Raw genomic sequence first — 24,040 nt, 5'->3', positions numbered from 1 at the left:
ATGCGTCTATTTATAAAGTTATAATTGCATAACACGCTGTGCTCTAATTCCAGCCTACTGAGCACACAGGATGTCCACACACACTGGCTTCAACATCACACACACACACACACACACACATTTGCTGCTGTTCAATCTGCACATGAATACGTGAAAAAGACACACACTCATTTTATGCTCATATGTAAAAAGATGTAGAAAAAAATCACACACACACACACACACACACACACACACACACACACACACACACAGCATGAAATAACAGCATCAATACACAAAAACATGTTCATATATTTGTTGCTTCACGTGTTTAAAGCTTCTATTATTTTAATATTTTTACCAGCTATGATTTTCAAATATTAATGAGTTGAGCAGATTCTTTAAAAACAACAAATATTGTAATCTTATTTATTTGTTGTACTTACATGTATTATTTAGAGGTTGACATGAACATTGTCATCATATTGTGTTTTTTTATTTTATATGACGCTGTTAGATTTAACTCTTATTTATAAAACATCCAATTTGTAAAAACGTGAATTATTATATCAACTCTCATTAAACAGTGATTTTAGCAGGACAGATTGGCCTTGATCTTTGACCTCCTCACCATGTGCTGTGGATTTAAATTACAGCTGCTCGCTATTTCACAATGACAGGATGAAAATATGAATTTAAAAAATATATATATATTTTTTCTAATGAAATTGTAAATGTGCAATTTTGAGCTGTTAATGAAACAGTAAATCCACTTGAAAGTTAATGTGAATATTTTCATTTGACATGAAATTGAAATAAAAACATTATTTTATCTCTAATTGGAATAAAAATAAACTATAAATTCAATAAAGGAATGAATTCATTCTTGTCACATGATGACTGTTGTTTGTATCAGAAAAACAGCCAATGTAAAAATGAATAGCAGGCAAACAGCATCATCAGTGTGAAGTGTTTAAAATGTGTTTCCTGTAGCTGCACATTGAGAGGGGACTGCAGGATTTTGGCAGGCAGCTTCAGGACTCTCCTAATTAAAACTTACTGAATATTCAAATGCTGCGTTAGCATAACAATAGCCGGCTGGCCGGGCCGGCTTTAAATGAGGCCTTTTGTTTTAGCCGAGCTTTCTGCTGCCTCATTAAGCCGCCGGAGCTTAAGTTAGTGAGCCGACAGCCGCTAACCGAAGCTCAGGCCTCGGCCCTCGCCCTCCTCCTCTTCTCCCTCCCCCCATTCCCCCTCCACACACTCTCCCCAAAAACCAAAGCCCCGATTCAGCCTCCTCAGTGTTTGGTCTCTCCGGGGCCGCGGCTCGCTCGCTGCTGCAGCAGCAGATCAGTCCGAGTGTTTCTGTCTCTTCTCTTAAAAAAGAAAACCCTCCCCGACCACTCTGCCCCAGTTTCCCCCCTCGCTCCACTTTCCTGCCTCCATAACACACCGACTGGCCTGAATCTACTCTCAGACAACAGCAGTATCACCGAAACACCTCCAACCCCAGACAGGCAGAACAACAGGACACTAGAAGACAAACAACATGACTTTATTACAGCGTTTGGTTGTTTTTTTGTCTTCTTATTGGTGTGTTTTCTGTTTTCTGCCAGCGGACGGCGAGTGTAAACAAGCTGTGACACAGACAGACAGAGTGAGACAGGGGGGTAAAGTGAAGATAGAAAGGAGCTTGGCACCGGATCAAGACCGTCGGCACAATGTGCCATCCAGCAGCCAGCCGCCAAACAAAGCGGTGCCACGCCGAGCCCCCGTGGCAGCGCTGAACTGGAGAGCTTGGGCTCCGGGCGAGATACAAAGAGGGCTCTGAACTACGGGGAGAGAGCGGGCACAAAAAGCATAAGGCTTTCCGGAAGCCGATGGCCAACAACGCGGGGGCCGAAGCGTCCGTCGGGCGAGCGGAGGCCGGAGACCCCCGGCAGCCACCGAGCAGACAGAGGGAGACTGTTGGTGAGGGTCTGCAGCAAACATGCAAACAACAGAGGCTCTGTTTACGGCTGCACAGGTCACATCACATCCAAAAAACCATCTGAGCCCACATCACTGTTCTCACTCTGAACACCGGAAACTACTCATTATAAGCTTGTAAACGTTTTGAAAAAATTTTTTAAAAGTCACATATTTGTCTACAAAAATAAACATGATGTATGTTCACACAGATTTACTGAATATAAATAAAAGCATGACAATTAAATGAAATCAGATTTGTATAGAAATCAAGGTCATTGACTTGTAATAACTACATTAACTGCACCTTTAAGAATATTTTCTGTACAAATCTTTTCATACATTTTCTCTACAAAATAAAAAAAATTGAATTTGAATGTCTGCTTGCTGTTTTTATTATTTGTATTTTTTTTTTTTTTTTTGAGCTCAAATGTTTCCAGCTGCTTCATCTCTTCATCTCAGAAGGCCTTTAAAGCTACAATTCAGACTTATTCATTCAAAATCTGTGTATTATTTTTTTTTAAATGTTCATTTTTTCCCCATGGTTATTTCTGTCATCCTTTTTTCTCATCCTCACTCACACTTTTTTATCTCCTCAGCTCATGTAAAATCATCACTTTGAGTCAAAAGGTGAGACAAACGCAGACAAGAGAAGAAGAAGGGGACGGACAGTTCACTGACAGGTGGATCTTGTAGGAAATTCCCGCCTTCCGTCTTCATTTACACCTCGAGACGTGCAGACATTCACTGCTTTACGCCAGAAACCTGTGAAATTCATTCACCCCCCCTCTCTCTTTTTTTTTCGCTTTATACCCTGTTTCTCATTTCTAAGCCTTCACTTCATCCCCCGCTGTCTCTCTCTCTAAATCACTTGGCCCTGGGGTTTTACAGGTGTGGGTTAGTGGGAGACACACACACACACACACAGAGACAGACAGACAGACAGACAGGTTCACAGGAGGTCAGACAGCTTCATACTTGCTTGGATGACTTCCTCAGATGTCATTTTTCTTTATACATCCATAGAAAGGTTGATCATTTAAAAAAAAAAAAGACATCACAAAACTAATTCATAATTTTTAAGCGATGGACTATGTCTTCACATCTACATTTATATTATTTTAATGGCATCACAAGAGACTGAAAAAAATATATATCACTAATATTAATATTTGATACAACTCTACACCAGCTTATTTCCAGCTTTGCCATGAATCTATTTTCAAGGTTATTGTAATATTAAATACTTGAATGAGAAATTAATACAATTTGAGGCCAGTGTGTGTTAGAAAAATCTACATTTTAAGCAGTTACTGGGGCATACTGGAAAATATCACAAGCTACAAGTCCCTGAATGATACACACACACACACACACACACACACACACACACACACACACACACACACACAACTGAACAAACCCAAAAACCACAGGTGTGTCATTCCGCCTGAGAACAACACACACACACACACACACACACACACACACTGATGCGTTTACGTCCCTTTAGATCATATGAGAGAAAGGAAATAAAACTGTGTGGCGGATTATTTCGAATTGAATGTGGAAACGTCGAATGCCCAAAACCCCCCATAAACCGGGAAACAAAAATAGTATATATATGGCAAAAAAATTATATTGTCATGTACACACACACTCACACACGCACACACGCAAGTACGGAATAAACACACACACATCCTAACCTCGCAAGTCTCTCAACACGCTACAGCAGCAACTGTCACTTTTCCCGCTCCGCACACACAAACACACACGCGCGCGCCCTCTCTCTCTCGCTCTCCATCACTCACACACACACGCGCGCATACAAATATACACACACACGCTTTACTTTCTCTCGATTAAGGACTGCTTTTCCAAAAATAACCCCCCCAAACACGACCCTCAAAAAGAGAAGAAGAGCGCACTTTGACTCGCCCTCTCTCTCTCTCTCGCTCTCTTTCTATCTCTCTCTCACCATTTCTCTGTCTGACTCCCAAACGCTCTCGGAGAAGAAGAAGGGGAAAAAAAGAAAAAAGAAAGGGTAGAATAGATGGAAGAGTGTGTCTTACCGCTTTGCCGTTGTAGTAGTACATGAGTGAGCTGCCTGTCATCCCGGGGATGGTGTACGCACAATACATCGTTCCTCTCCTCCGCAGAAAGAAGAAAACTCTCCCTTTCTCTCTCCGTGTGTCCTTTCACTCTCTCTCTTTCTCTCTCTCTCTCTCTCTGTCTGTCTTTTTTTGTGTGTGTTTTTTGTTTTGTTTTAACACTCCCCCCGCCTCTTGACTTTCCTTCTTCTTCTCCACCCTTTCTTCTTTTTGCTCCTTTTTGCTGTTTGAACTTTTTCTCGGTTTGTTATGGTGTCAAACTCTCGCGGCTCCACTCGCGTGTCCCTGCCTGCGTGTTTTTTTCCCAGCCGACAATTCCTTCAGTTGCATTTTCCCATATGGCCGAGCCGAGGCACGCGGAATATGCAAAGTAGGCAGAGAGAGAGAGGGAGAGAGAGAGAGAGAGAGAACGAGACGAGCCCCTCCCCTTCTCTCTCTCTCTCTCTCTTTCTCTCTCTCTCTCTCTCTCTCTGTCACACACACACACGGAGCGAGAGGGACGTATAGCTAAACACACACACACAATCACGCACGCGCACGGTCGCCGCCACTCTTTCAACTTTCCACAGTAAACCTGGAAGCCATCCCTCCATCCCTCCCTCCCTCCCTCTCCTCTCCTCTCTGCTCGCGCGGAGCCGCAGTTCGCCGCCTGCCTTTGAACTGAGCCGACTGTTCACTTTTTCCATCGCTTCTTTCTATACACACACTCTCCTCCTCTCCTCCTTTTTTTCTTCTCCCCCTCTCTCCCTTGTTTTCTCACCCCTTATCCTCTGCTTTCCTCTAGCTATCTCCCCCTCTTCTCTCTCTCTCTCTCTCTCTCTCTCTCTCTCTCTCTCTCTCTCTCTCTCTCTCTCTCTCGCTCTCTCTCCATCTTGCACTCACATTAAACACATCCCAAATACTTCTTGACCAGAATTTTGGTCACCAGCGGTCTCCTCGGTCAGAAGCTTCTTCATTTTTTTCCCTTTTTTTTTCTCCTCCCCCCAAAAAAATATTGGAGCAGCTGGTGACAGCACAGAGAAGACAGTGAGGTTTTAGGGGAATTTGCAAATGAAAAGATGTTTACAGCTGTCTATTAAAATTGGACAGGATTTTAAAGTTTTATAGAACAAAATAGAATATCTTAATTGTGAGATCTAAGGTGCAACTTCCTGTAAGGTAGTACATAAGAACAGGATATAAATAGAACTATAAGAATAGACAGGATTCATATTTACACCTCAGATTATGTATTCACACATTGATTCCTGCCTGCCTTCATAATAATTAAGCTTAAATCTTACACATTTAAAAAGTGTGTAAGAAAAAGAAAAAACACTTTAAATGACATTGTATAAAATAAATTGTTTATTTTACGGTTATAATTTTTTATGTAGAAAACACACACAAACAGAATAGGTTGCATAAGGACCAATATGATGTAGATCTACCGAATAAATATATATATTTAAATCAGTTCAAGTTCATTTCAATTTATCTCATTTTTTCTGATTTTCTTCCACTCCGCTTTGCTTCTTTGAGGAAGTCTGTGATGTAATTCATAAAGTAATATAATATATTTGGTGTGTGAATTTAATTTCCTCTGCACTCTGCACGTTGAGTTAAATTCTCTGATGTTAAGAGTAAGAGATATTTTTCTCCCTACATGATGAAAAATCAAATTAAATTCCTGTATCGGATGTACTAAAATCCTTAAAATACAGATATCTTCTAAACTACTTAAAAATAGATTTATATAAGAAATATTTTCACTCTACTTTGACTTTTCTCTGCTCTAAATCCCACAGCGACTGTACTCAGGTTGCTATGGTGACATGCTATTAGCAAGCATCAGATGGTGGCACTTTATCTGATCAAAGTTGAACTCATAAACCAAATGTCTGACTGACAAGAGGCTCAGGAGACACTGCTGTCAGCCGCCAATCACCATATTGGATTTGTTATAAAGTTCACTATTAAAACCTTTTCTTTTTTTTCTTTTTTTTTTTGTCTTTCGTTGGAGATTTCACATTTTTTGCCTCGTTGACACCGAGATTGGAGCAAAGTTGAAGCAGATGTGGATGTGCAAAATGAAGGTTATCAGAAGCAGAGAGAGGCGGCGCGTAGCTGTCGACTCAACCGTGATGAGCTTTCACAAGAATGTTTAAAGTAATTCACTGTATGGGAAATAAAAAAAGTTTCACCTCAGTTACAAATCGGCCCACAGATGGCGCCACGGTCTCCTGAAATAGTCTACATGAGCGCTGGAATTTTGTTCCCTGGCACACATTGTTACTTATGAACATCTGGCTCTGATTGTGTAATGCGAGCCTTTTATCTAAATATAATTGTTAAAACAAACATGGTGTGTGAGGAGCTGTTCGCCTGTTTATTTGTAACATGATCACAAAGTTTCATTCAGACCGGTCAGATGGCTTTGTGAAAATGAAACGGTAAACTTAACAATAACCGCTGAGCCTCTATTGTAAAGTCTGATTGACAGACACATCCAGAAATACTCACTGCCCACATTTACAGCCAGCCTCTGATAGGATGCAAAAACAACACCTGCTGAGAAGGACTGGGATATTTTTGGGGTTGAGATTCATTCAATAAAGCTTGAACATTTATGGAGGAGATTAAAGGAATATTCTCTTTAAAAATAAAGATCTAACATGCTGGATCCTATCCTTCACAGTTTAATTTAGGTGTACATACTTTCTAATAATGTGCAGATTCTTTGTATATTTATAGAATAGGGTAGTCACAAGCAACTGATAAAAAAAGTGGTCAAAATGTAGTCAAATATGACTTTCAGCTCCAAAAATAAAGCCTGCATTTCCCATAATGCAGCTCAACAGAGTTTAACAGAGAGTTTAATTGGACCCTCCTCCTTAAATACCCACGTCTTTCAAACTCTGAAGGCTTTATAGTTATAGTCTAGTCTCCCAAGTATGAGGCTCAGGTTGAGACAACCCTCATGACATCACCATGACATCACTATGACATCACCCAGGTTATTCTCCCAAAGAGCCACAGCTGACAATAAACGACTGTTTTAATAGGGAGAGTGGTGCTACCCCGACCCCTGACAAGTACGCTGATGCTCGCAAAATTGGTGGCATGCCCCTTTAGAAAGACGTAAAAACAGAGTGAAAAACAGAGGGAGAGAGAGAGAGAGAGGAAGAGAGAGAGTCACCAGAACAGACAGACAGTCTTTCGCTCTTCCAAATTTCATATTAACATCGTCATCATTCATCCTATTCAAACAAATAATAGACTCCAAAACAAGCGAGCAGACCTCCCAAACCCCTCTCGCTCTCTATCACTCTCTCTCCCTCTCTCTCTCTCTCTCCTCTTCTTTCGGCTTTAATTTGATTAAAAAGCGAGCTGCAGGAAGGGGAGGGAGGGCTGATGCACATCTAATAAGTGGACCATCTGTCTGCAGCGCTGGCTGGCTCCCAGCATTGTACCCAACCAGACTGCATGGGAAATGAAGGGAGAGATGGAGGGATGGAGGGAGTGAGAGAGAGTGAGAGATGGGGGGGAGGTGAAGTGCAAGGAGACAGGGGAGGAGGAGGAAATATAGAACCCAAAAAAAAAGAGTGACCCGTTTGGAGAAAAAAAAAGCAGAGACAGCGTTTTTAATTTTGCCTGACCCTCGCTTTGGTCAACAAACCTGCAGAGGAGGTGAAGAAAGAAGAAAAGAAAAGGAGAGGTTTAGAGAGATAGTGTGGGGGGGGGGAGAAAGGAGAGGGGATAAGGTAGAAAGGAGGTGAGATGAGAGGGGAGAGAATGGAGGGAGGAGGTAGGAAAAAAAGAGGGAGCAGAGAAAAGGAAAAATTAGGAATGAGTGCAAAAGAGAAAAGTGAAGGAGGGAACAAGAAAGGGAAAGAAAAGGATGAGAGCAGAGGAGTAAAGAAGAGAGGAAAGGAGAGGTGATGGGAAAAAGGGAGGGAGGAGGTACTAAGGTAGAAAAGGAGGGAGGAAAAAAGGATAGGAGATGAAGAACGGAGGGAGGAGGGCATTGAAGACAGGAAATGGAGGAAAAAGTAAGAACCAGAAAAAAGAATGGAAGATTGGAGAGAAGAGGAAAGAGGACAGAGGAGGCAGAGTAAAAAAGGGAAAGAAAGAATAAAGAGAGGAGAGAGAGAATGGAGGAGGAGAGGAGTTCTTTTCAGTTTTAGAAGTCAAAACTCAAAATGACCTTTGACTTTAAGGTAGTCCAGTCTATTCCAAGCACATAGACCCCTGAGTTTTAACCTCTTCATTATTTAAGGTGGACTGGTTACAGCCACTGTGTGTCTAAGCTTGAACTAGTCACAACCACCACACTACCTTAAAAGTCTTTTTAGTGCATGTCCTCTAAATAATACATCTGAGAATACAACACAGAGGTCTGAGGACATGTGACGTGTCTTCCTTCTTTCTTTCCTTCCTTCCTTTCACTTCCACCCCTCCTCTCTTCCACCTTTCTTCCTCACACTCTATCATCTTTGTCTTCCTCCTACTTCCAGCTCCTCTCCCCTATCCCCCCCTCACACACACTTCATCCCTTTATCCCCCATCTCCTCCCCCTTTCCACTTCTTCCTATTTTCTCCCTTGTCACTCCATTCTTCCTCTCTCTCTCTCCTTCTCCTCCTCCTCCTCTTCTTTGATGGCGAGATGACAGCTAATCCCCGCTTGAATTATAATCTCACATTTCATCCTGATTTCACGCAGACAGGATTTTCCTTCACATTACGACACCCACTTGTCAATCTTTCTCTCTCTCTCTCTCTCTGCTCTTTTGTGTGTCTCTCTCGGTGTCTCTCGCCCCCTTTCCTCCGCGTCTCTGCGGTTGTCTCAGCTCGTCTGAGTTTGGTCGTTTTCTCCTCTCTTTTTGTTATGCTGTCTTTCTTTCCCTTCTTTCTTTTGTTCCTTCCTTCTTCCATTTGTAATAACTCCTTTTATTTCTCTGTGCTGTTCTCGCTCTCTCTCTCACACACACACACACACACACACACACACGCACGGAGCAAATGCTGGCCTGAAGGCCTATGAACACTCTCTTCTGTGTCTCTCACAAATACACACATACACACACGCACACACACATACACACACACAGGATTGCACTTTGTTGTGTTCATACAGCCACTTCCTATCGTGAGCCTTTGATTTCAGTCTTTTTATGTTGCAGGTCTGAATGTACAAACAATAAAGTTATCGATGGGATTGAGAGTCAGTAGCAGGCAGACACACTCACACGCATACACACACACACACACACACACACACACACACACACACACACAAACAGAGGAACATAAAGGCACACATGATTTCATTTGAAACAGAGGTGTATAGTGCTGAGAGGCAGATTGATAGAGTGTAGGAGACAGGTGAGATCAATGTGTTTCCATCCAACTGCTGAACAAGTTTTAACCACTTCAACCCCACTCAATCCTCCATCAAGGGTGTAAAACCTAATTTTTATTTAGTTGTTGCCAGAAAAACCGCTTCTCTCTTCTCTTTCCAGTCATATTATTTCATATAATGTCCATTAAAGATGCATGCACTGTAATACTGTAATGATGTAATGTATGACTTAAGATTTCAGCTCATAATCATCATGTTTACTGCATGTTTTGTTCAGTGTGAGGTGCACACATGGCTTTATATGCTGAAAAGTGTAATGTATAATGAACAATACTGCAGCAGTCCATACTTACTCTGTGTCTGAAATCACTCCCTATTTACTATATAGAGCGCTACATTATCCCAAAACCTACACAGTTTGTACCTTTGACTTTTTATGAAAGAACCAAATATTTTTAACGCAGTTCTTCATTTTTAGTACTGACGATTTAACCACGCCGATCTGAGCCATAAATTGTCCATGGGAAAAATGAATGGAATTTTCACTTCTGGAAGCGGGGATGCCCAAAATAATTCCTCCTGCTCTGCTAACTCGTCTTGTTTGCTGTCTCATCAGGACTTTTTCACACAGGATTGATATTCATTTATTCTACATGCATTTAGTGGAAGGACATGTTCGCTTAGTGTAAGGGCCTGGAGCTGCCAGCCTTTACCAGAAGAAGAGAAAAATGTGCCTCTGGGTGAAAAATAACTTACCCCCTCCCTTTCACCTCCCCCCCTTGGTAGCTCCACAGCTGTCTTGTATACATGTGTCTTCTTCGCTGGCTTGCGAACATTGGAAATTGGTACGGCTGCATTCTGGGAACAGCAGGGTTTTGTTCAGACTTGGAAGGTGCATGAAGCCCCGCAGTTTCAGTCTGAAGACGAGACCTCTGATGCGCCGCTATAAGCTAAGCTAAGCTAAGCTAGTTATTGATGGTCAGTAAATTCCTCCAAACTGCCTCAGTTTTTAAAAACTTGTCCAAACTGATCACATTATATGAGATTTATGTAATGACAGCTCCATAAGTTTGGATAGAGACAGAATTATTCTTTCTCTCCCCGGTGTAATCAGGATGGAAAAAAAAAACAACCTGATGTGGCCTCAATTTTGACGGTGAAAATCAGATGCTAATTTCCCCCCAAAATACAAACTGAACAGAGAGAGAGAGAGAGAGAGAGAGAGAGAGAGAGAGAGAGAGAGAGAGAGAGAGAGGAGCACAGAAAGTGTTTGGAGAGGCTGGGTAAGTGTGTCTGTGATGTGAGTGTTTGAGTGTCTGAAGAAGGTGTGTGTGTGTGTGTGTGTGTGTGTGTGTGTGTGTGTGTGTGTGTGTGTGTGTGTGTGTGTGTGTGTGTGTGTGTTTGTGTGTGTGTGTGTGTGTGTGTGTGTGTGTGTGTGTCTGGCATCCATCAGAACCACAGCTTGCCGAAAAAAAATAGTAAGCACAGCGCAGAGAGAGGAGAGAGTGAGTGAGTGAGTGAGAGAGAGAGAGAGAGGAGAGAGAGAGAGGGAGGGAGAGAGAGAGCGAGAGAGACAGAGAGGCGAACGAAACGAGCGCTGCTGCACACTAATTATGTATGCATGATTTAATCTGCAACTCAATAATATGCAAATATGTTAGTTTCTTAATTAAAAATGCAAAGCAGCCCTTATGGTGATTTTTCTGTGATTTTCTTTTCAGCCTAACAAACGGAACATTTTGAGAAATTCAACAAATTGGAGGGAAGCGCTACGGTGGGGGGTTAACACCAAAAAAAAAAAAAGAAAGGAAAAACTTCCTACTGCAACTTCCTGTAGTTTGTGAATAAAGGAGGGGGGAACTTGGTGAATGTGGGCGTACGTGATCATACCACCTTAAGGGCATTTAAAGTCAATTATGCTTTATTAGACTTTTGAAAACAGATATTTTTCTTTATATTGAGTTACTGGGGTTATGCATGAAGTAGGAAAATAAACAAATACATCTTTCAAGTGGACTCATATGGGAGTTAAAATAACGGACTTATTCAGACAATTCAAATCAACAGCCAAGTTGTTTTTTTAGGACAGAGGAACTTACAGATATCTGATTTGCTACATAATATGGAAGTGCCAAACCATCACCACTCATTCCTATCATTACCAACAGTACCACACTCATTCCTATCACCACCAATAGTACCACACTCATTCCCATCACTACCAACACTACAGCACTCATTCCCATCACTACCAACAGTACCACACTCATTCCCATCACTACCAACAGTAGTACAACACTCATTCCCATCACTACCAACAGTACAACACTCATTCCCATCATCTACTAACAGTACAACACTCATTCCCATCACCACCAACAGTACCACACTCATTCCCATCACTACCAACACTACAGCACTCATTCCCATCACTACCAACAGTACCACACTCATTCCCATCACTACCAACAGTAGTACAACACTCATTCCCATCACTACCAACAGTACAACACTCATTCCCATCATCTACTAACAGTACAACACTCATTCCCATCACTACCAACAGTACCACACTCATTCCCATCACCACCAACAGTACAACACTCATTCCCATCACTACCAACAGTACCACTCATTCCCATCATCTACCAACAGTACCACACTCATTCCCATCACTACCAACAGTAGTACAACACTCATTCCCATCACTACCAACAGTACCACACTCATTCCCATCACTACCAACAGTAGTACAACACTCATTCCCATCACTACCAACAGTACCACACTCATTCCCATCATCTACTAACAGTACAACACTCATTCCCATTACCAACAGTAGTACAACACTCATTCTCATCATCTACTAACAGTACAACACTCATTCCCATCACCACCAACAGTACAACACTCATTCCCATCACCACCAACAGTACAGCACTCATTCCTATCACTACCAACAGTACCACACTCATTCCCATCACTACCAACGGTGCCACACTCATTCCCATCACTACCAACAGTAGTACAACTCTCAGTCCCATCACTACCAACAGTACAACACTCATTCCCATCATCTACTAACAGTACAACACTCATTCCCATCATCTACTAACAGTACAACACTCATTCCCATCACTACCAACAGTACCACACTCATTCCCATCACTACCAACAGTAGTACAACACTCATTCCCATCACTACCAACAGTACCACACTCATTCCCATCATCTACCAACAGTACCACACTCATTACCATCAAGGCCAACAGTACAACACTCATTCCCATCACTACTAACAGTAACTGAAAAACAAAATGACATTTTTTTCTCATGGTAAGGTTGAATGGTTGAATCACCAGGTGTAATATGAGCACTAACTTCATGACGTGTTTGGAAATTTGTCTTCACATGACTCATGGTTCAGACATTTGTTGACTGCTCTCAATGATATATTTAACCTTGATGTCATCACAGGTTTCATGAGACAGAAGTTTTTTCTTGATACAGAGTGTGAACTTGCTTCTTTGGGTATTGTAACGTGTTGAATTCAGGTGTATGAGAATGGAATATTTTGCTCATAGAGATAGATGGAGAAGGCAGCAGAGGCTGACTGACTGGTCCTCTCAAGAGCTTGACATCTAACTGGTGAGTTGAGCAGCTGATCCCACAATGAGTTTCAAGATTGATAAACTGAACACAAATACAACAGTGCTTTTCATCTCATTCCTTTAGTTGGATGTTTAAGCTTCACTGTGCAGAATGATGTACTTCTGATTTTAACACCTCTTTTAATCTAAAGCCAATCATGGTCCAGTTTGCAACTTACACAACTTTAATGAGGAAACATTGAAGCCTCCAGCATACAAACACTGTAAATTGACTTTTGTGTATAGTGAAGTTGGAGACCTCTTGTGTTTAGCAGTTAAATGAGACCAAATGACACATTTTATGAATAGATTTTGAATGAATGAAATATTTTTAACAAGGTAAATTAACTTTTTTTAAAATGTCTAGAGGGGAACTGGTTGATGTGAAATGCATGCTGGGATTCAAACAAGTCATCTCCAGAAGCATCCTGGATAAAACAGGAACAGAAAGAACACTTGTCTTCCACATTTTCTATCTACTCTTGGCGCATATCTGTGCTGTGTTAGGCACATGTAAACTGACTGTTTTCACATGTTATACTTCATCTATTTCACATCATTCCTAAGGACACACAGATGTGGGCAAAGCTGCCTTTTTTCTTTTTCTTTTTTTTCTTCCTTTAAATTTAGTTCAGTGGTCTGTTCACCACGTCAACAGTTAAACCTGATCAGTTTCATGGTCCTGACTGTCTCCCTCTCTCCCTCTCTCTCTTTTTTCCCGCTCAGTGTAACCTGCTGCTGAAAGAAAAGGCCCGCTCAGCGCTTTGTGCTCAGGTATACTTTACACAGAGCGTGCTCAGAATGAAAACAATGATTAAAGATGAAGCTAATCCGTGGCGCCTGAATGCGTTACAGCCACACGACAGGGTGCGTGTGTTTTATGTGTGTGTGTGTGTTACAAGGCTGATATTCAGATCACTAAGACGTAGGCTTTGTTTAAAGCCAGCGCTCTCATTAGAACAAGGTTGATAAAATAAAGCTTGTTTTTGATTGATATTTTCTTTCTTTCTTTCGTCAGTCATATTTCAATCATTCCCTTCATAAATATTTCTCTTTGCTACCTGTTTCTTTTCATTCCTTTCCTTCCCACTAAGTTCTAAAGTTGATTTACATGTAATCACTAATTTCTCATATAACACGGTTGAGTTTTAGATATTTTAATATATTTAAATATGTGATTCCAGTCCTGACATACACCTACATGTCTAGTTCAGACTGCCAGTGGACTGCTGATGGAGCTCACTCATAACCTTTCAAATTCTCCTTAACCTGCTGTAGAAACATTAAAAGTAGACAACGCTGATAAAAATCTTCAACTGATTGATAAATGCTGTTAATAATCTCACAGTTTGTTTTTTTCTCTCACAAATTGAGCAAAAAGGGTTTGACAGCTTGTCATGTAACGATCACAGAGGAATTAGCTGTCAGGAGGCATTCAAGGAAACTCTGGCATCTTAGTATTGATAAAGAGAATGTAAAAAATGAAATCAAAACATGTATGCAGCAGTGTAAAGTCAATATATTTGCTGTGAAAATTACATATTTAATTTGTCTTTGAATGCAATCATCTTCACTTATTCCTGCACATAATAAGTAATCTGAGCTTTATTTTGTAAACATTTATAAAGCTGTGCTAGTTTATCAGAGCAGAAATATAAATATTTAACATAATTTCACTTCCTTTAAAAGAGCAGTGTATGGAATTTAGGGGCATCTACTGGAATGGACTTTCATTCAATTTCATCAAGTATGTTTTAATGAGTGTATAATCATCTGAAATTAAGAATTATCCATGTATCTGTATACCATAAATCAAACACTGGTTCTAGAGAGGGCCTTTTATGTTCGCAAGTTGCACTGTAGCTTGGAAGGGGGGGGGGGGGGGGAGGGTATTCGGTTGGCTGCAATCTGCAACTTCACTGCTAGATGCCACTAAATCCTACAGACTGCTCCTTTAAAGAAACTGAAGGAGAGAAGAAAAAAAAGACAAAGGCAGTACTGAGTTTCACATTTTAGTGCAGCTGAGCTGGGACAACTGAGAAATATTAACACATTATCAGCAACTTAAAGCAGTTTTGTCACCACAAGAACAGGGCTTATATATATATATATATATATATATATATATGTGTGTGTGTGTGTGTGTGTGTGTGTGTGTGTGTGTGTGTGCGCGCGCGCGCGTGTGTGACAACATGTGATATTCATCGTGGCCTTGGAGCAAATCAGAGAGCCGCTCTCTGCTGCCTGTTACTGCAGCCAAATATTTGGGCTCAGGAATGCACAAGGGAACATTCACATCTGCAGCAGGCATTCATATGTGTGTGTGTGTGTGTGTGTGTCTCAGTGAACATCTACAGGCTGAGGTCATTTCATTGACAAGGAACTTTTGAAGCACCAGACATATGAGGAAAGAAAACCTCGGATCCTTTTCTAAAGTAAAGGTCAGACAGTAGTGTCAACAACTAACTGGCCAACTTGGTAAGTGCCAGATTAGTCCAACAGCTAACTGTGTAAAACTTACTATAAAGTACTTGTAAAACTGTCATCTGTTAATTCTTTATCCCACACCTTTCCACTGTCACATTTTGAGGAACTTTTCTTTCAATCTCCGTTTTTCATTATTCACGCAGCTATTTTTTGTCACTTTACAACATAAAAAGCCTTAAAGTGTTCAGTGTTATCCTCAAATGATTCACCACATTGCACTCATCTCTGAAAGGGCTGCCTTTTCACGCTGCCTTCAAGTGTGGCCACTCAAAGCAGAAAGAACAGGAATCTTCTAATGTTATTTTATCTTGAGTGCATTAATGTATTATCCTGTGATGGATACTCACTGCATTCATACAAACAGGGCCAAGCCATGTTGTATATTTGTTCATTACCAAGTGAAATCACCTTATAATAAAAGGTGCTTTTTAAATTAGCATTAAATGTTAGCTTTTCATATATTTTTCATAAAAAAACATTGTTTAACACTGCTTATAAAGAAGGCTGGACATCATCATGACATAAATTCATCAGAAGATACAAGCTACCCAACTTCCACAGTGACCCTTCATCCCAAATTTAAACATGCTCAGTGTTTGTATAATATCAAATGATATGTTGAAGATATTTTAAATTGGATAAAAATGTAGGAGCTGTTGAGGTTTTTCTCTTTTCACTTTATTTTAATGAATTAAAATTAATCAAATGGCCACAAACTACTTACCACATACTAAACTAATTGTCCTTGGGCCACTGTTGATCTCGATACCTTGGGCATACTTTGTTTTTAACGATGCATTTGCGTAGACATCTGGTTGCGTCATGAACAGAATTGTTGACATACTTGTCTATGTAGTGTATGTTACAGGAGGATTCCACTAGAGGGCACACTAGAGAACTCAGGATATAAATAGATCTTCCACCTTTGTGTGACGTAAATAATGAACAGGGCAACACTTGAGGAGATTACTGTTGTTAATTCTGAAATCACAGCAGAAAAAATGATAGCGTAGGCATCGCAGATGGTACGTAAAGACCCTAAACCAAGTACATCATGCATATTAGTCACTATGCAGCTGCAATGACACATCGTACAGATGTAGGTAATTGCAGACTTGGTCTATTAACTTGTCTTCTATACTTAACGTGCTTGTTGTTACTGCTGTCCTCCTACTGACTCCTGACACTGTTACATCCTCATTATGCCTCCACACTGCCCCTACTGTTCAATGTGTGTATTGCATTACAAAACTAGGATATAGGAGGCAGCCATCACATTAGGGCTGGGCAATATGGATAAAATCAAATATCACGATATTTTTGACCAAATACCTCAATATCGATATTGCCACGATATTGTAGGGATGACTGTTGGTGCCTTCACAAAATGAGATTTTTCATAAATAATTATCAGTAATGTGGATATCATGACAAAGTGAGTAAAAGGCAATAATAGAACAGCTAGAACAATCTGGTAAGTTCAAAAAATTACATAATTTTACTGTAATGCAGCATTTAAAACCACGAAAAGACAACACTTATCACGTTATTACAATATGCCATATTAGCCAGTCAGTTACACCTAGGGAGGGCAGAATAATGATTAAGTGTGTAAAAGGCAAATAAAAGAACAGCTAGAACACCAAGAAAAAATACCTATGCTATACCACGATATTACGATATGCAAATTCTTAGACGATATCTAGTCTGATATTGCGATAGCGATATAATACTGATATATTGCCCAGCCCTACATCACATACACAAGTTATTAAAAGCAAGTAGGTGTAATATATCATCAATCCAATGTCTGGCACATAGATAGCAGAACATTAGAGAGGTTAAGCTACTGGCAATACAGTATCAGCTAGCAGAGCACAGAAGATAGCATAACATTAGAGAGGCTAAGCTGATGGCAATACAGTATCAGCTAGCAGAGCACAGAAGATAGCATAACATTAGCAATGATAAATCTAACACCTTATCAAACAGGACACAAAGGTAACAGCGTTAGCAGGGCTAAACTAGCATACGGTATCACTACAGCATCAGCTAGATACTAGGATACTAAACCACAATAAGTTAGTGTAGTAAAAACAATGACGACACGAGTGAGACAATTTGCATTGGGGAGTAAAAGGAAAAGGGAAACATCATAATTTATACTTGAATGAATGTTCGACAAAAGTAAGTAACACTGTATGCCCTTCTAAACTCTATCTGTGAATGCTCATATACTGGATGTGTTGTGTGTTTAAGGTCTAGCTTTGTGTCAAACACATATCTCATTGGGGAGAAGGGACTCTGCACAAACAACGTGCACACACACACACACACACACACACACGCACACTCATACACAGCACCACACACACACACAAACGGATGCCTTGTAATTCAATTAGTCAGTTTCCCATCTGACACAAAATGGCGGCTGTGGTGCAGCAGTGTGGGACATTTTGGGGCCGAGAGCCAAGCAAAGAGCTTATACACACACATTCAACACACACACACATGCACACACACACACACACTCAATCAATTAAAGGCACTTTTAAAAAAAACATTTGTAATTGATATAACATATTAAACGTGTTAGAAGCTTGACAGGGAGGGAAACGGACAGACTGACAGATCGTTTTTAAGGCATTTTTCTGTAGCTTTTTCAAGTGGAATGAGTCACTGAAGCATCCGCACAACATAACTGAACACACAGCTGTCTGTAAATGTGTGTGTGTGTGTGTGTGTGTGTCTGGCAGTTAAAGCATGAGGTCATCCCTGGCTGAAGCTGCTCTCTGGGTTTCTTCAGTATAAACACTGAAGCTGCTGCTGAGCGTCTGCGGCTGCAGGACAACGCCGCCATTCACACCTCCAACTGGAGCTGCTGCTTTTTCTCCACAGAGTGCGTTATTGTTTAATATCAGCACACGTCAGAGTGCATTACGCCTCATACGTGAACTGTGTCTGGATCCCAGGTTTTAAAAGGTGGTTTGCAATTACTTTTATTCAGAGTTAGCAGCGGGTTAGTTACACTTGTCACCTGCCAGATTTACCATGACGCATCAGTCCCGTTGCCATGGTTACCTGTAGTTTAATGTGCATTGTTCATTGATTTAGACCACACGTTACCATCATAGTTTTTTTCCAATATATGTCAAAGCTGCATAAAAACTGCTCTCTCTCTCTCTCTCTCTTTCACCCTGAGCTCCCTGTAACCGCTTTTTCATTTCATCTTCTGCCAAGGCCTGGTACCACACCGTTAATTTGAGCAGCATGCTAACACACACACACACACACACACACACACACACAGACACACGCAGGCTTCATTTTCAGCACCACTTCACACACGAGGAGGGAGGGTCGGTGTGTGTTTTTAAAAAAAATGTTTTTTCAGATGGACGTTTATATGAGACTGCAGACAGTTTGACAATGAGACAAAACTGAGTGGACACATAAGCTGAAGATTTCATGCTGCTGGGAATTTTTAATAATGGCCTGCCTCAGTATCCTTTTATTTATCACTGAAATCACAGACACATTTTAATAAGATTTAACCAAAATAACCAATATTTTTTTGCTCATTATTATCATGGTACATTCTATGATGAAAATGCCAACTATAAACACAGAATAGACGACGACTATAAATACTAATATGTTATAATATAGACTATATTCAGTTATAGTCAGCTGAGACTCAAAGTGTTGGCCTATACAATGATCTGACCTCACCTCCATCCACCTTTAGGATCAACTAGAACACCAGAGCTCATCACCCTAACATCAGCGTTGGACCTCATCTCACCCAGAGGAATAGCGGTTGTCATAGCAACACATTAATGCCCATGCTTTGAAAAAACATACTTAACATACATAAACAACTATCACATATTGGTGTAATGTTCAGGAACACATACTTCTGACTGGGGCTAGGTATCAGTACTCATTATCTTTAAGGTATCGACCAAAATAAACAGATACCAAGTAGTACCGAAGAGTCTCCTGTCAAACGATACCTGCAATGAATCCTTTTTGCATCCAGAGCTAAAAAATATGACTATTTGACTCTCTACCGATTTTGAGCCTTTTGTATTTAATAAATATTGATAATTTGAAGACTTTCAAAATGCATTTGTGTAAAAATGTAATCATTTAGATGTGGAGGATTGGTGGCATGGGTATCGGAAGAAGTAGTTAGTTGGTATCAGTATCACTTTAAGGGTACATGGATTGGTAGTGGTATTGTAATATTTTAAATGATACCCAGCCATACTCCTGACCATGTAAAATACCTAAAACATCACACAAATTAAAAACTAAACCATTTAAAATAACTTTTCTTAAAGAACCTGAAAAGTTTTAATGGATTTTTTTTTTTAAATTGAAATGGAACACAGCAAAATAAGAGTGTGTTGTGAAATTGTAACGTTATATATTGTCTGTTCAGGTTCAGAGGTGTCAAAGTGTTCAGAGTGCCTTCACTTCACTTGCTTCAGGACTACAAACAGTTAACAAACACTAGAAGCCCCACAGTAGTTGACTGGTAGGGACTGTGCCTCCTCTTGTGGTACCTGGGGCTGCCTGAGGGGGGCAGTATGGCTCACCGAACTACTTCCCTGCACCCCCCCTTCCTCACAACACCCCTCTCCTCCCCACCTCCCTCCCCCCAATGCTGCCTCCTCCACCCGCGGCCCACCGGGGACCGCCGGCACTCCTACTGTGCCTTCTGCAAGACCTGGCTTAATTTAATTAACGCTGTCGACTTTAAACAAAACCACATCTGAGCCGAGGAGAGAGAGAGAGGGATAGAGAGAGAGACAGAGAGAGAGCGCAAGGAAATAGCCAGAGACAGCAGATCACCCGGTCAGATCACTGAGAGGATTTAATCGGCTCAGAGTTTTTAAAAATATTTTACCTGTGTGGGGTCTGATGTCAAAATCAAACAGAGAAATCCACACATTCCTTCTTTAAGTAACTCTAATATCAAAGGAGGAGATAGGAAGACTCTTCACACTGGATCCTCTAGATTAATTAGATTATTACTATTATTAATTATATTATTAACACTAGATGAATTGGCATTTTGAAAATGAAGCCTGTCAGTGTGGTTTTGGTCTACGTTGTTAGAAAATTGCTCTCTCTCTCTCTCTCTCTCTCTCTCTTTCTCTCTCTCTCTCTCTCTCTCTCTCTCTCTCTCTCTCTCTCTCTCTCTCTCTCTCTCTGTGTTTAGACACATGATGATGAATGATTTATAGTTAATTTAAAAATGAGGTTGAATCTGGAGGCAGAGGTGAGTGTCAAATGTTGTTTAAGCAACCTGTAGATAAGAACTTTTGCAGAATAGATCCTCTGAATGGAAAAGATAGTACAATATTGAAAGAAATGGAACTATACACAGGTTTTATGTCAAAGTAAGGAATTTAAAAGCTTCTCTGAATATGTATCTCAATAAGACACTTGCACAGTCTATATTCTTCATATTTAACACATACTGAAAGATATATGTATTTCCTTTCAGATTTGTTCAGTCATTATAATATCTTAAGGTTTTTCTCCACAGTGTGTTATTGTTTAATATCAGAGTGCATTACTCGTCATATATCAACTGTGTTTGGTTCTCATGTTTTAAAAGGTGTTTGCTTGACTTATTCAGAGTTAGCAGGAGGTTAGTTACACTTGTCACCTGCCAGATTTACCATGACGCATTGATGCCGATTCCATGGTTACCTGCAGACTAATGTACGTTGTACATAAAAACTCCTCTCTCTCAATTATAATTATCTCTTAATATCAGAATTCATAATTGAACATAATTCAAAGCCACAGTGGATAAAATTGACACAACGAGAGCTTCACATATTTGATGTGGATTTGCTTGAGTTATACAAAATAAAGTCTTAATTCATCTCATTTTAAATGTTCATGTTCAGACTTGGAATAATAAATAAAAACATTGTGATTTTGCACATTACTGTATATTGATATTAATGGTAAAAAGCGCGCAAAAAAAGGTGAATATTTATTAATTGATTTGATTTATTCTATTGTTTAGGCTTGAGAATTAACAGCTTTATTGTGTTCACTATGATCAAGTTTCAGTTTGATTTAAATAGATTTTAAAGCAAAAAAAGCCTGACAGCCTTTAAAAAAATAAAAGATAAATATCCTTTTTTTATGCTTCATGTGCAGGTTCCACTTTACTAAACCGACACACGTTAAAAACATGAAATGTTTGAGCTATGAGCTTTTCTTCAACGATGTCGTCACTGTGTTTATGGATTCAATTCACATTCAATCATCTTCACATGTAAACGCTCCCTGAGCACAACCAATCACATTGATGGATTCACAAAGCAGTTTAATGGCTGCTGAGAGAGAGAGAGAGAGAGAGAGAGAGAGAGAGAGAGAGAGAGAGAGAGAGAGAGAGAGAGAGAGAGAGAGAGAGAGAGAGAGAGAGAGAGAGAGATGCTGACACATATATGTCCATTTATTTCTATTTCCTCTAATGGCTGTATTTTGGGGGATAATCTTGATATATATATATGTGTGTGTGTGTGTGTGTGTGTGTGTGTGTGTGTGTGTGTGTGTGTGTGTGTGTGTGTGTGTGTTTCTTTGTTTATTCAGTCAGCATTAGCAAAAGCTCTGAGGACAAGTCACACACTCTATCTGCTTCAACAACAAATTAACTAAAACAATGATATCTAAAAGGAAAAAAAAACAAAAAAATCCCAAAACCAACAAAGAAAAAGGAGAGTGAGACGGCTCTGTGCAACCTGCTAATGTTAGCAACTGATGCCTAATTTCCTTTTGATTACAAAGACGTCCCACGCTCTCCTCTCAAGTGACGTTTAATTGTTTCCTCAAAGTAAATCATCAACTCAGCAAACTAAATTTGACAAACAACAATAACAAAACTTGCTGCGCAGGGAGATGAGAACGAGAGAGAGAGAGAGAGAGAGAGAGAGAGAGAGAGAGAGAGAGAGAGAGAGAGAGAGAGAGAGAGATGGGTGGAGGGGGAGGGAAGACAAATGAATTAATTAAAAGAAAAGAGCCATCGCCCGCAGTGGATGTGAAACACAGATGAAAGAAATAAAAAACACACAAGACTTTTTTTTTGCCTTTAAATGAAGTTGCAGCTGAAGCATATGGGAGGGCAGCTACAAAGAAGTTTAAACACATTCAAATCACACTTAATATCTCTCTGAGTTCAACAGAAAGAAGTGCAAATGATGATGGAAATATAAAAAAGCAGGAAAAACAATGTTTGTGTTCCTCATGTAAGAGATTAGACATAAAGTAGAGCGACTGATGGCTCTTAATCGTCAAAACAATCGTCACATTTGCGACTAAAATGCGACTTTAAGATCCGGTAAAGTCACCCAAAGAAGCGTAAAGGAGAAAAGAAAGCAGTCGAGTGTCATTATAAACAAGCGTAAAGAGGTTGAAAATGATGCTTAAAATCTGTGAACAGTCTGCAGAAATACATAGCAGCTCAAAAATCAAGATCAGGAAGTTCCAAATCAATGACTGAAATGTCTCTAATCACCTCTGATGCATATAAAGCCATCTAACCACCTGTAGATGCATATTTGTGATGTCATCATGTCATGTACTGTGTGATTGGACACACACGTATAGTAAGACTTGATGAAAGTTCAAATCAGCTTCATTTGAATGGATATTTGGATTATTAAAAGTCTATATGAACACAATAAGAAGATCTAAGTGTGTTCTTCCTTCTTCCTCATTCAAACCCAGAATCTACTGTATGATTATGCAAATATGTTTCATTTCTGGATCAGGACTGACTTCATAAACTAGTTGTGATGTCACAAATCCTGCTCTTGGCTCCGCCCCTTCTACTCAGATTTAAACTGGGGTTCCCTCTCCAGCTGATCAATATGAAAACAACCTTTTAGTGTCAAACTCTGCACCAATAAAGCTCAAACATCCAACTGAAGGAACAAGAAAATCATCTGTCTCCTGGTAGTGAGGTTGTTTTGTCCCAGAAATGCAAATAAAAGGACGTATCCTTCCACCACAGCTTAAGGAAGCACTATATTTTGTTGCCAATCAAATATAGTCTTTGAACTTAGAATGATGTCAGTGAGGGTCCTCGCCTCGTCTGCGTATGTGAACGTGTGTGTGTGTATATGCGTGTGTGCTGTTGACGCAATAACGCAGTTTTCTCACAGAGAGATGTGTGTCGCAATAGGAGACGCACACACACATGCATGCATGCACACACACACACACACACACACACACACACACACACACACACACACACACACATACACACACACATTTACATTACAGGCATTCCTCTGTGAAGCTGTGTTTGTACTCAGAGCAGGTGCAGGCTGGGCAGCAAGACAGTGTGTGTGTGTGTGTGTGTGTGTGTGTGTGTGTGTGTGTGTGTGTGTGTGTGTGTGTGGTTATATTGAGTATAAAAACATAAGATTCTTTTGCACACTCTCACAGTGTGCCTTCAT

General features: G+C 40.2%; 1 protein-coding gene across 3 annotated transcripts in view; it reads right to left on the bottom strand.

Annotated features, from left to right (window-relative positions):
• Positions 1-24,040, bottom strand: part of LOC128380019 (transcription factor 4-like) — a 217,940-nt gene that overhangs the window by 59,508 nt on the left and 134,392 nt on the right. The gene's annotated exons all lie outside the window — the stretch shown is intronic.

The sequence above is a fragment of the Scomber japonicus genome, chromosome 19, assembly GCF_027409825.1.
Source record: "Scomber japonicus isolate fScoJap1 chromosome 19, fScoJap1.pri, whole genome shotgun sequence".
NCBI lineage: Eukaryota > Metazoa > Chordata > Actinopteri > Scombriformes > Scombridae > Scomber > Scomber japonicus.
The sequence above is the reverse complement of the archived record's forward strand: the minus strand, read 5'-3'. Positions and strand labels throughout refer to the sequence as shown.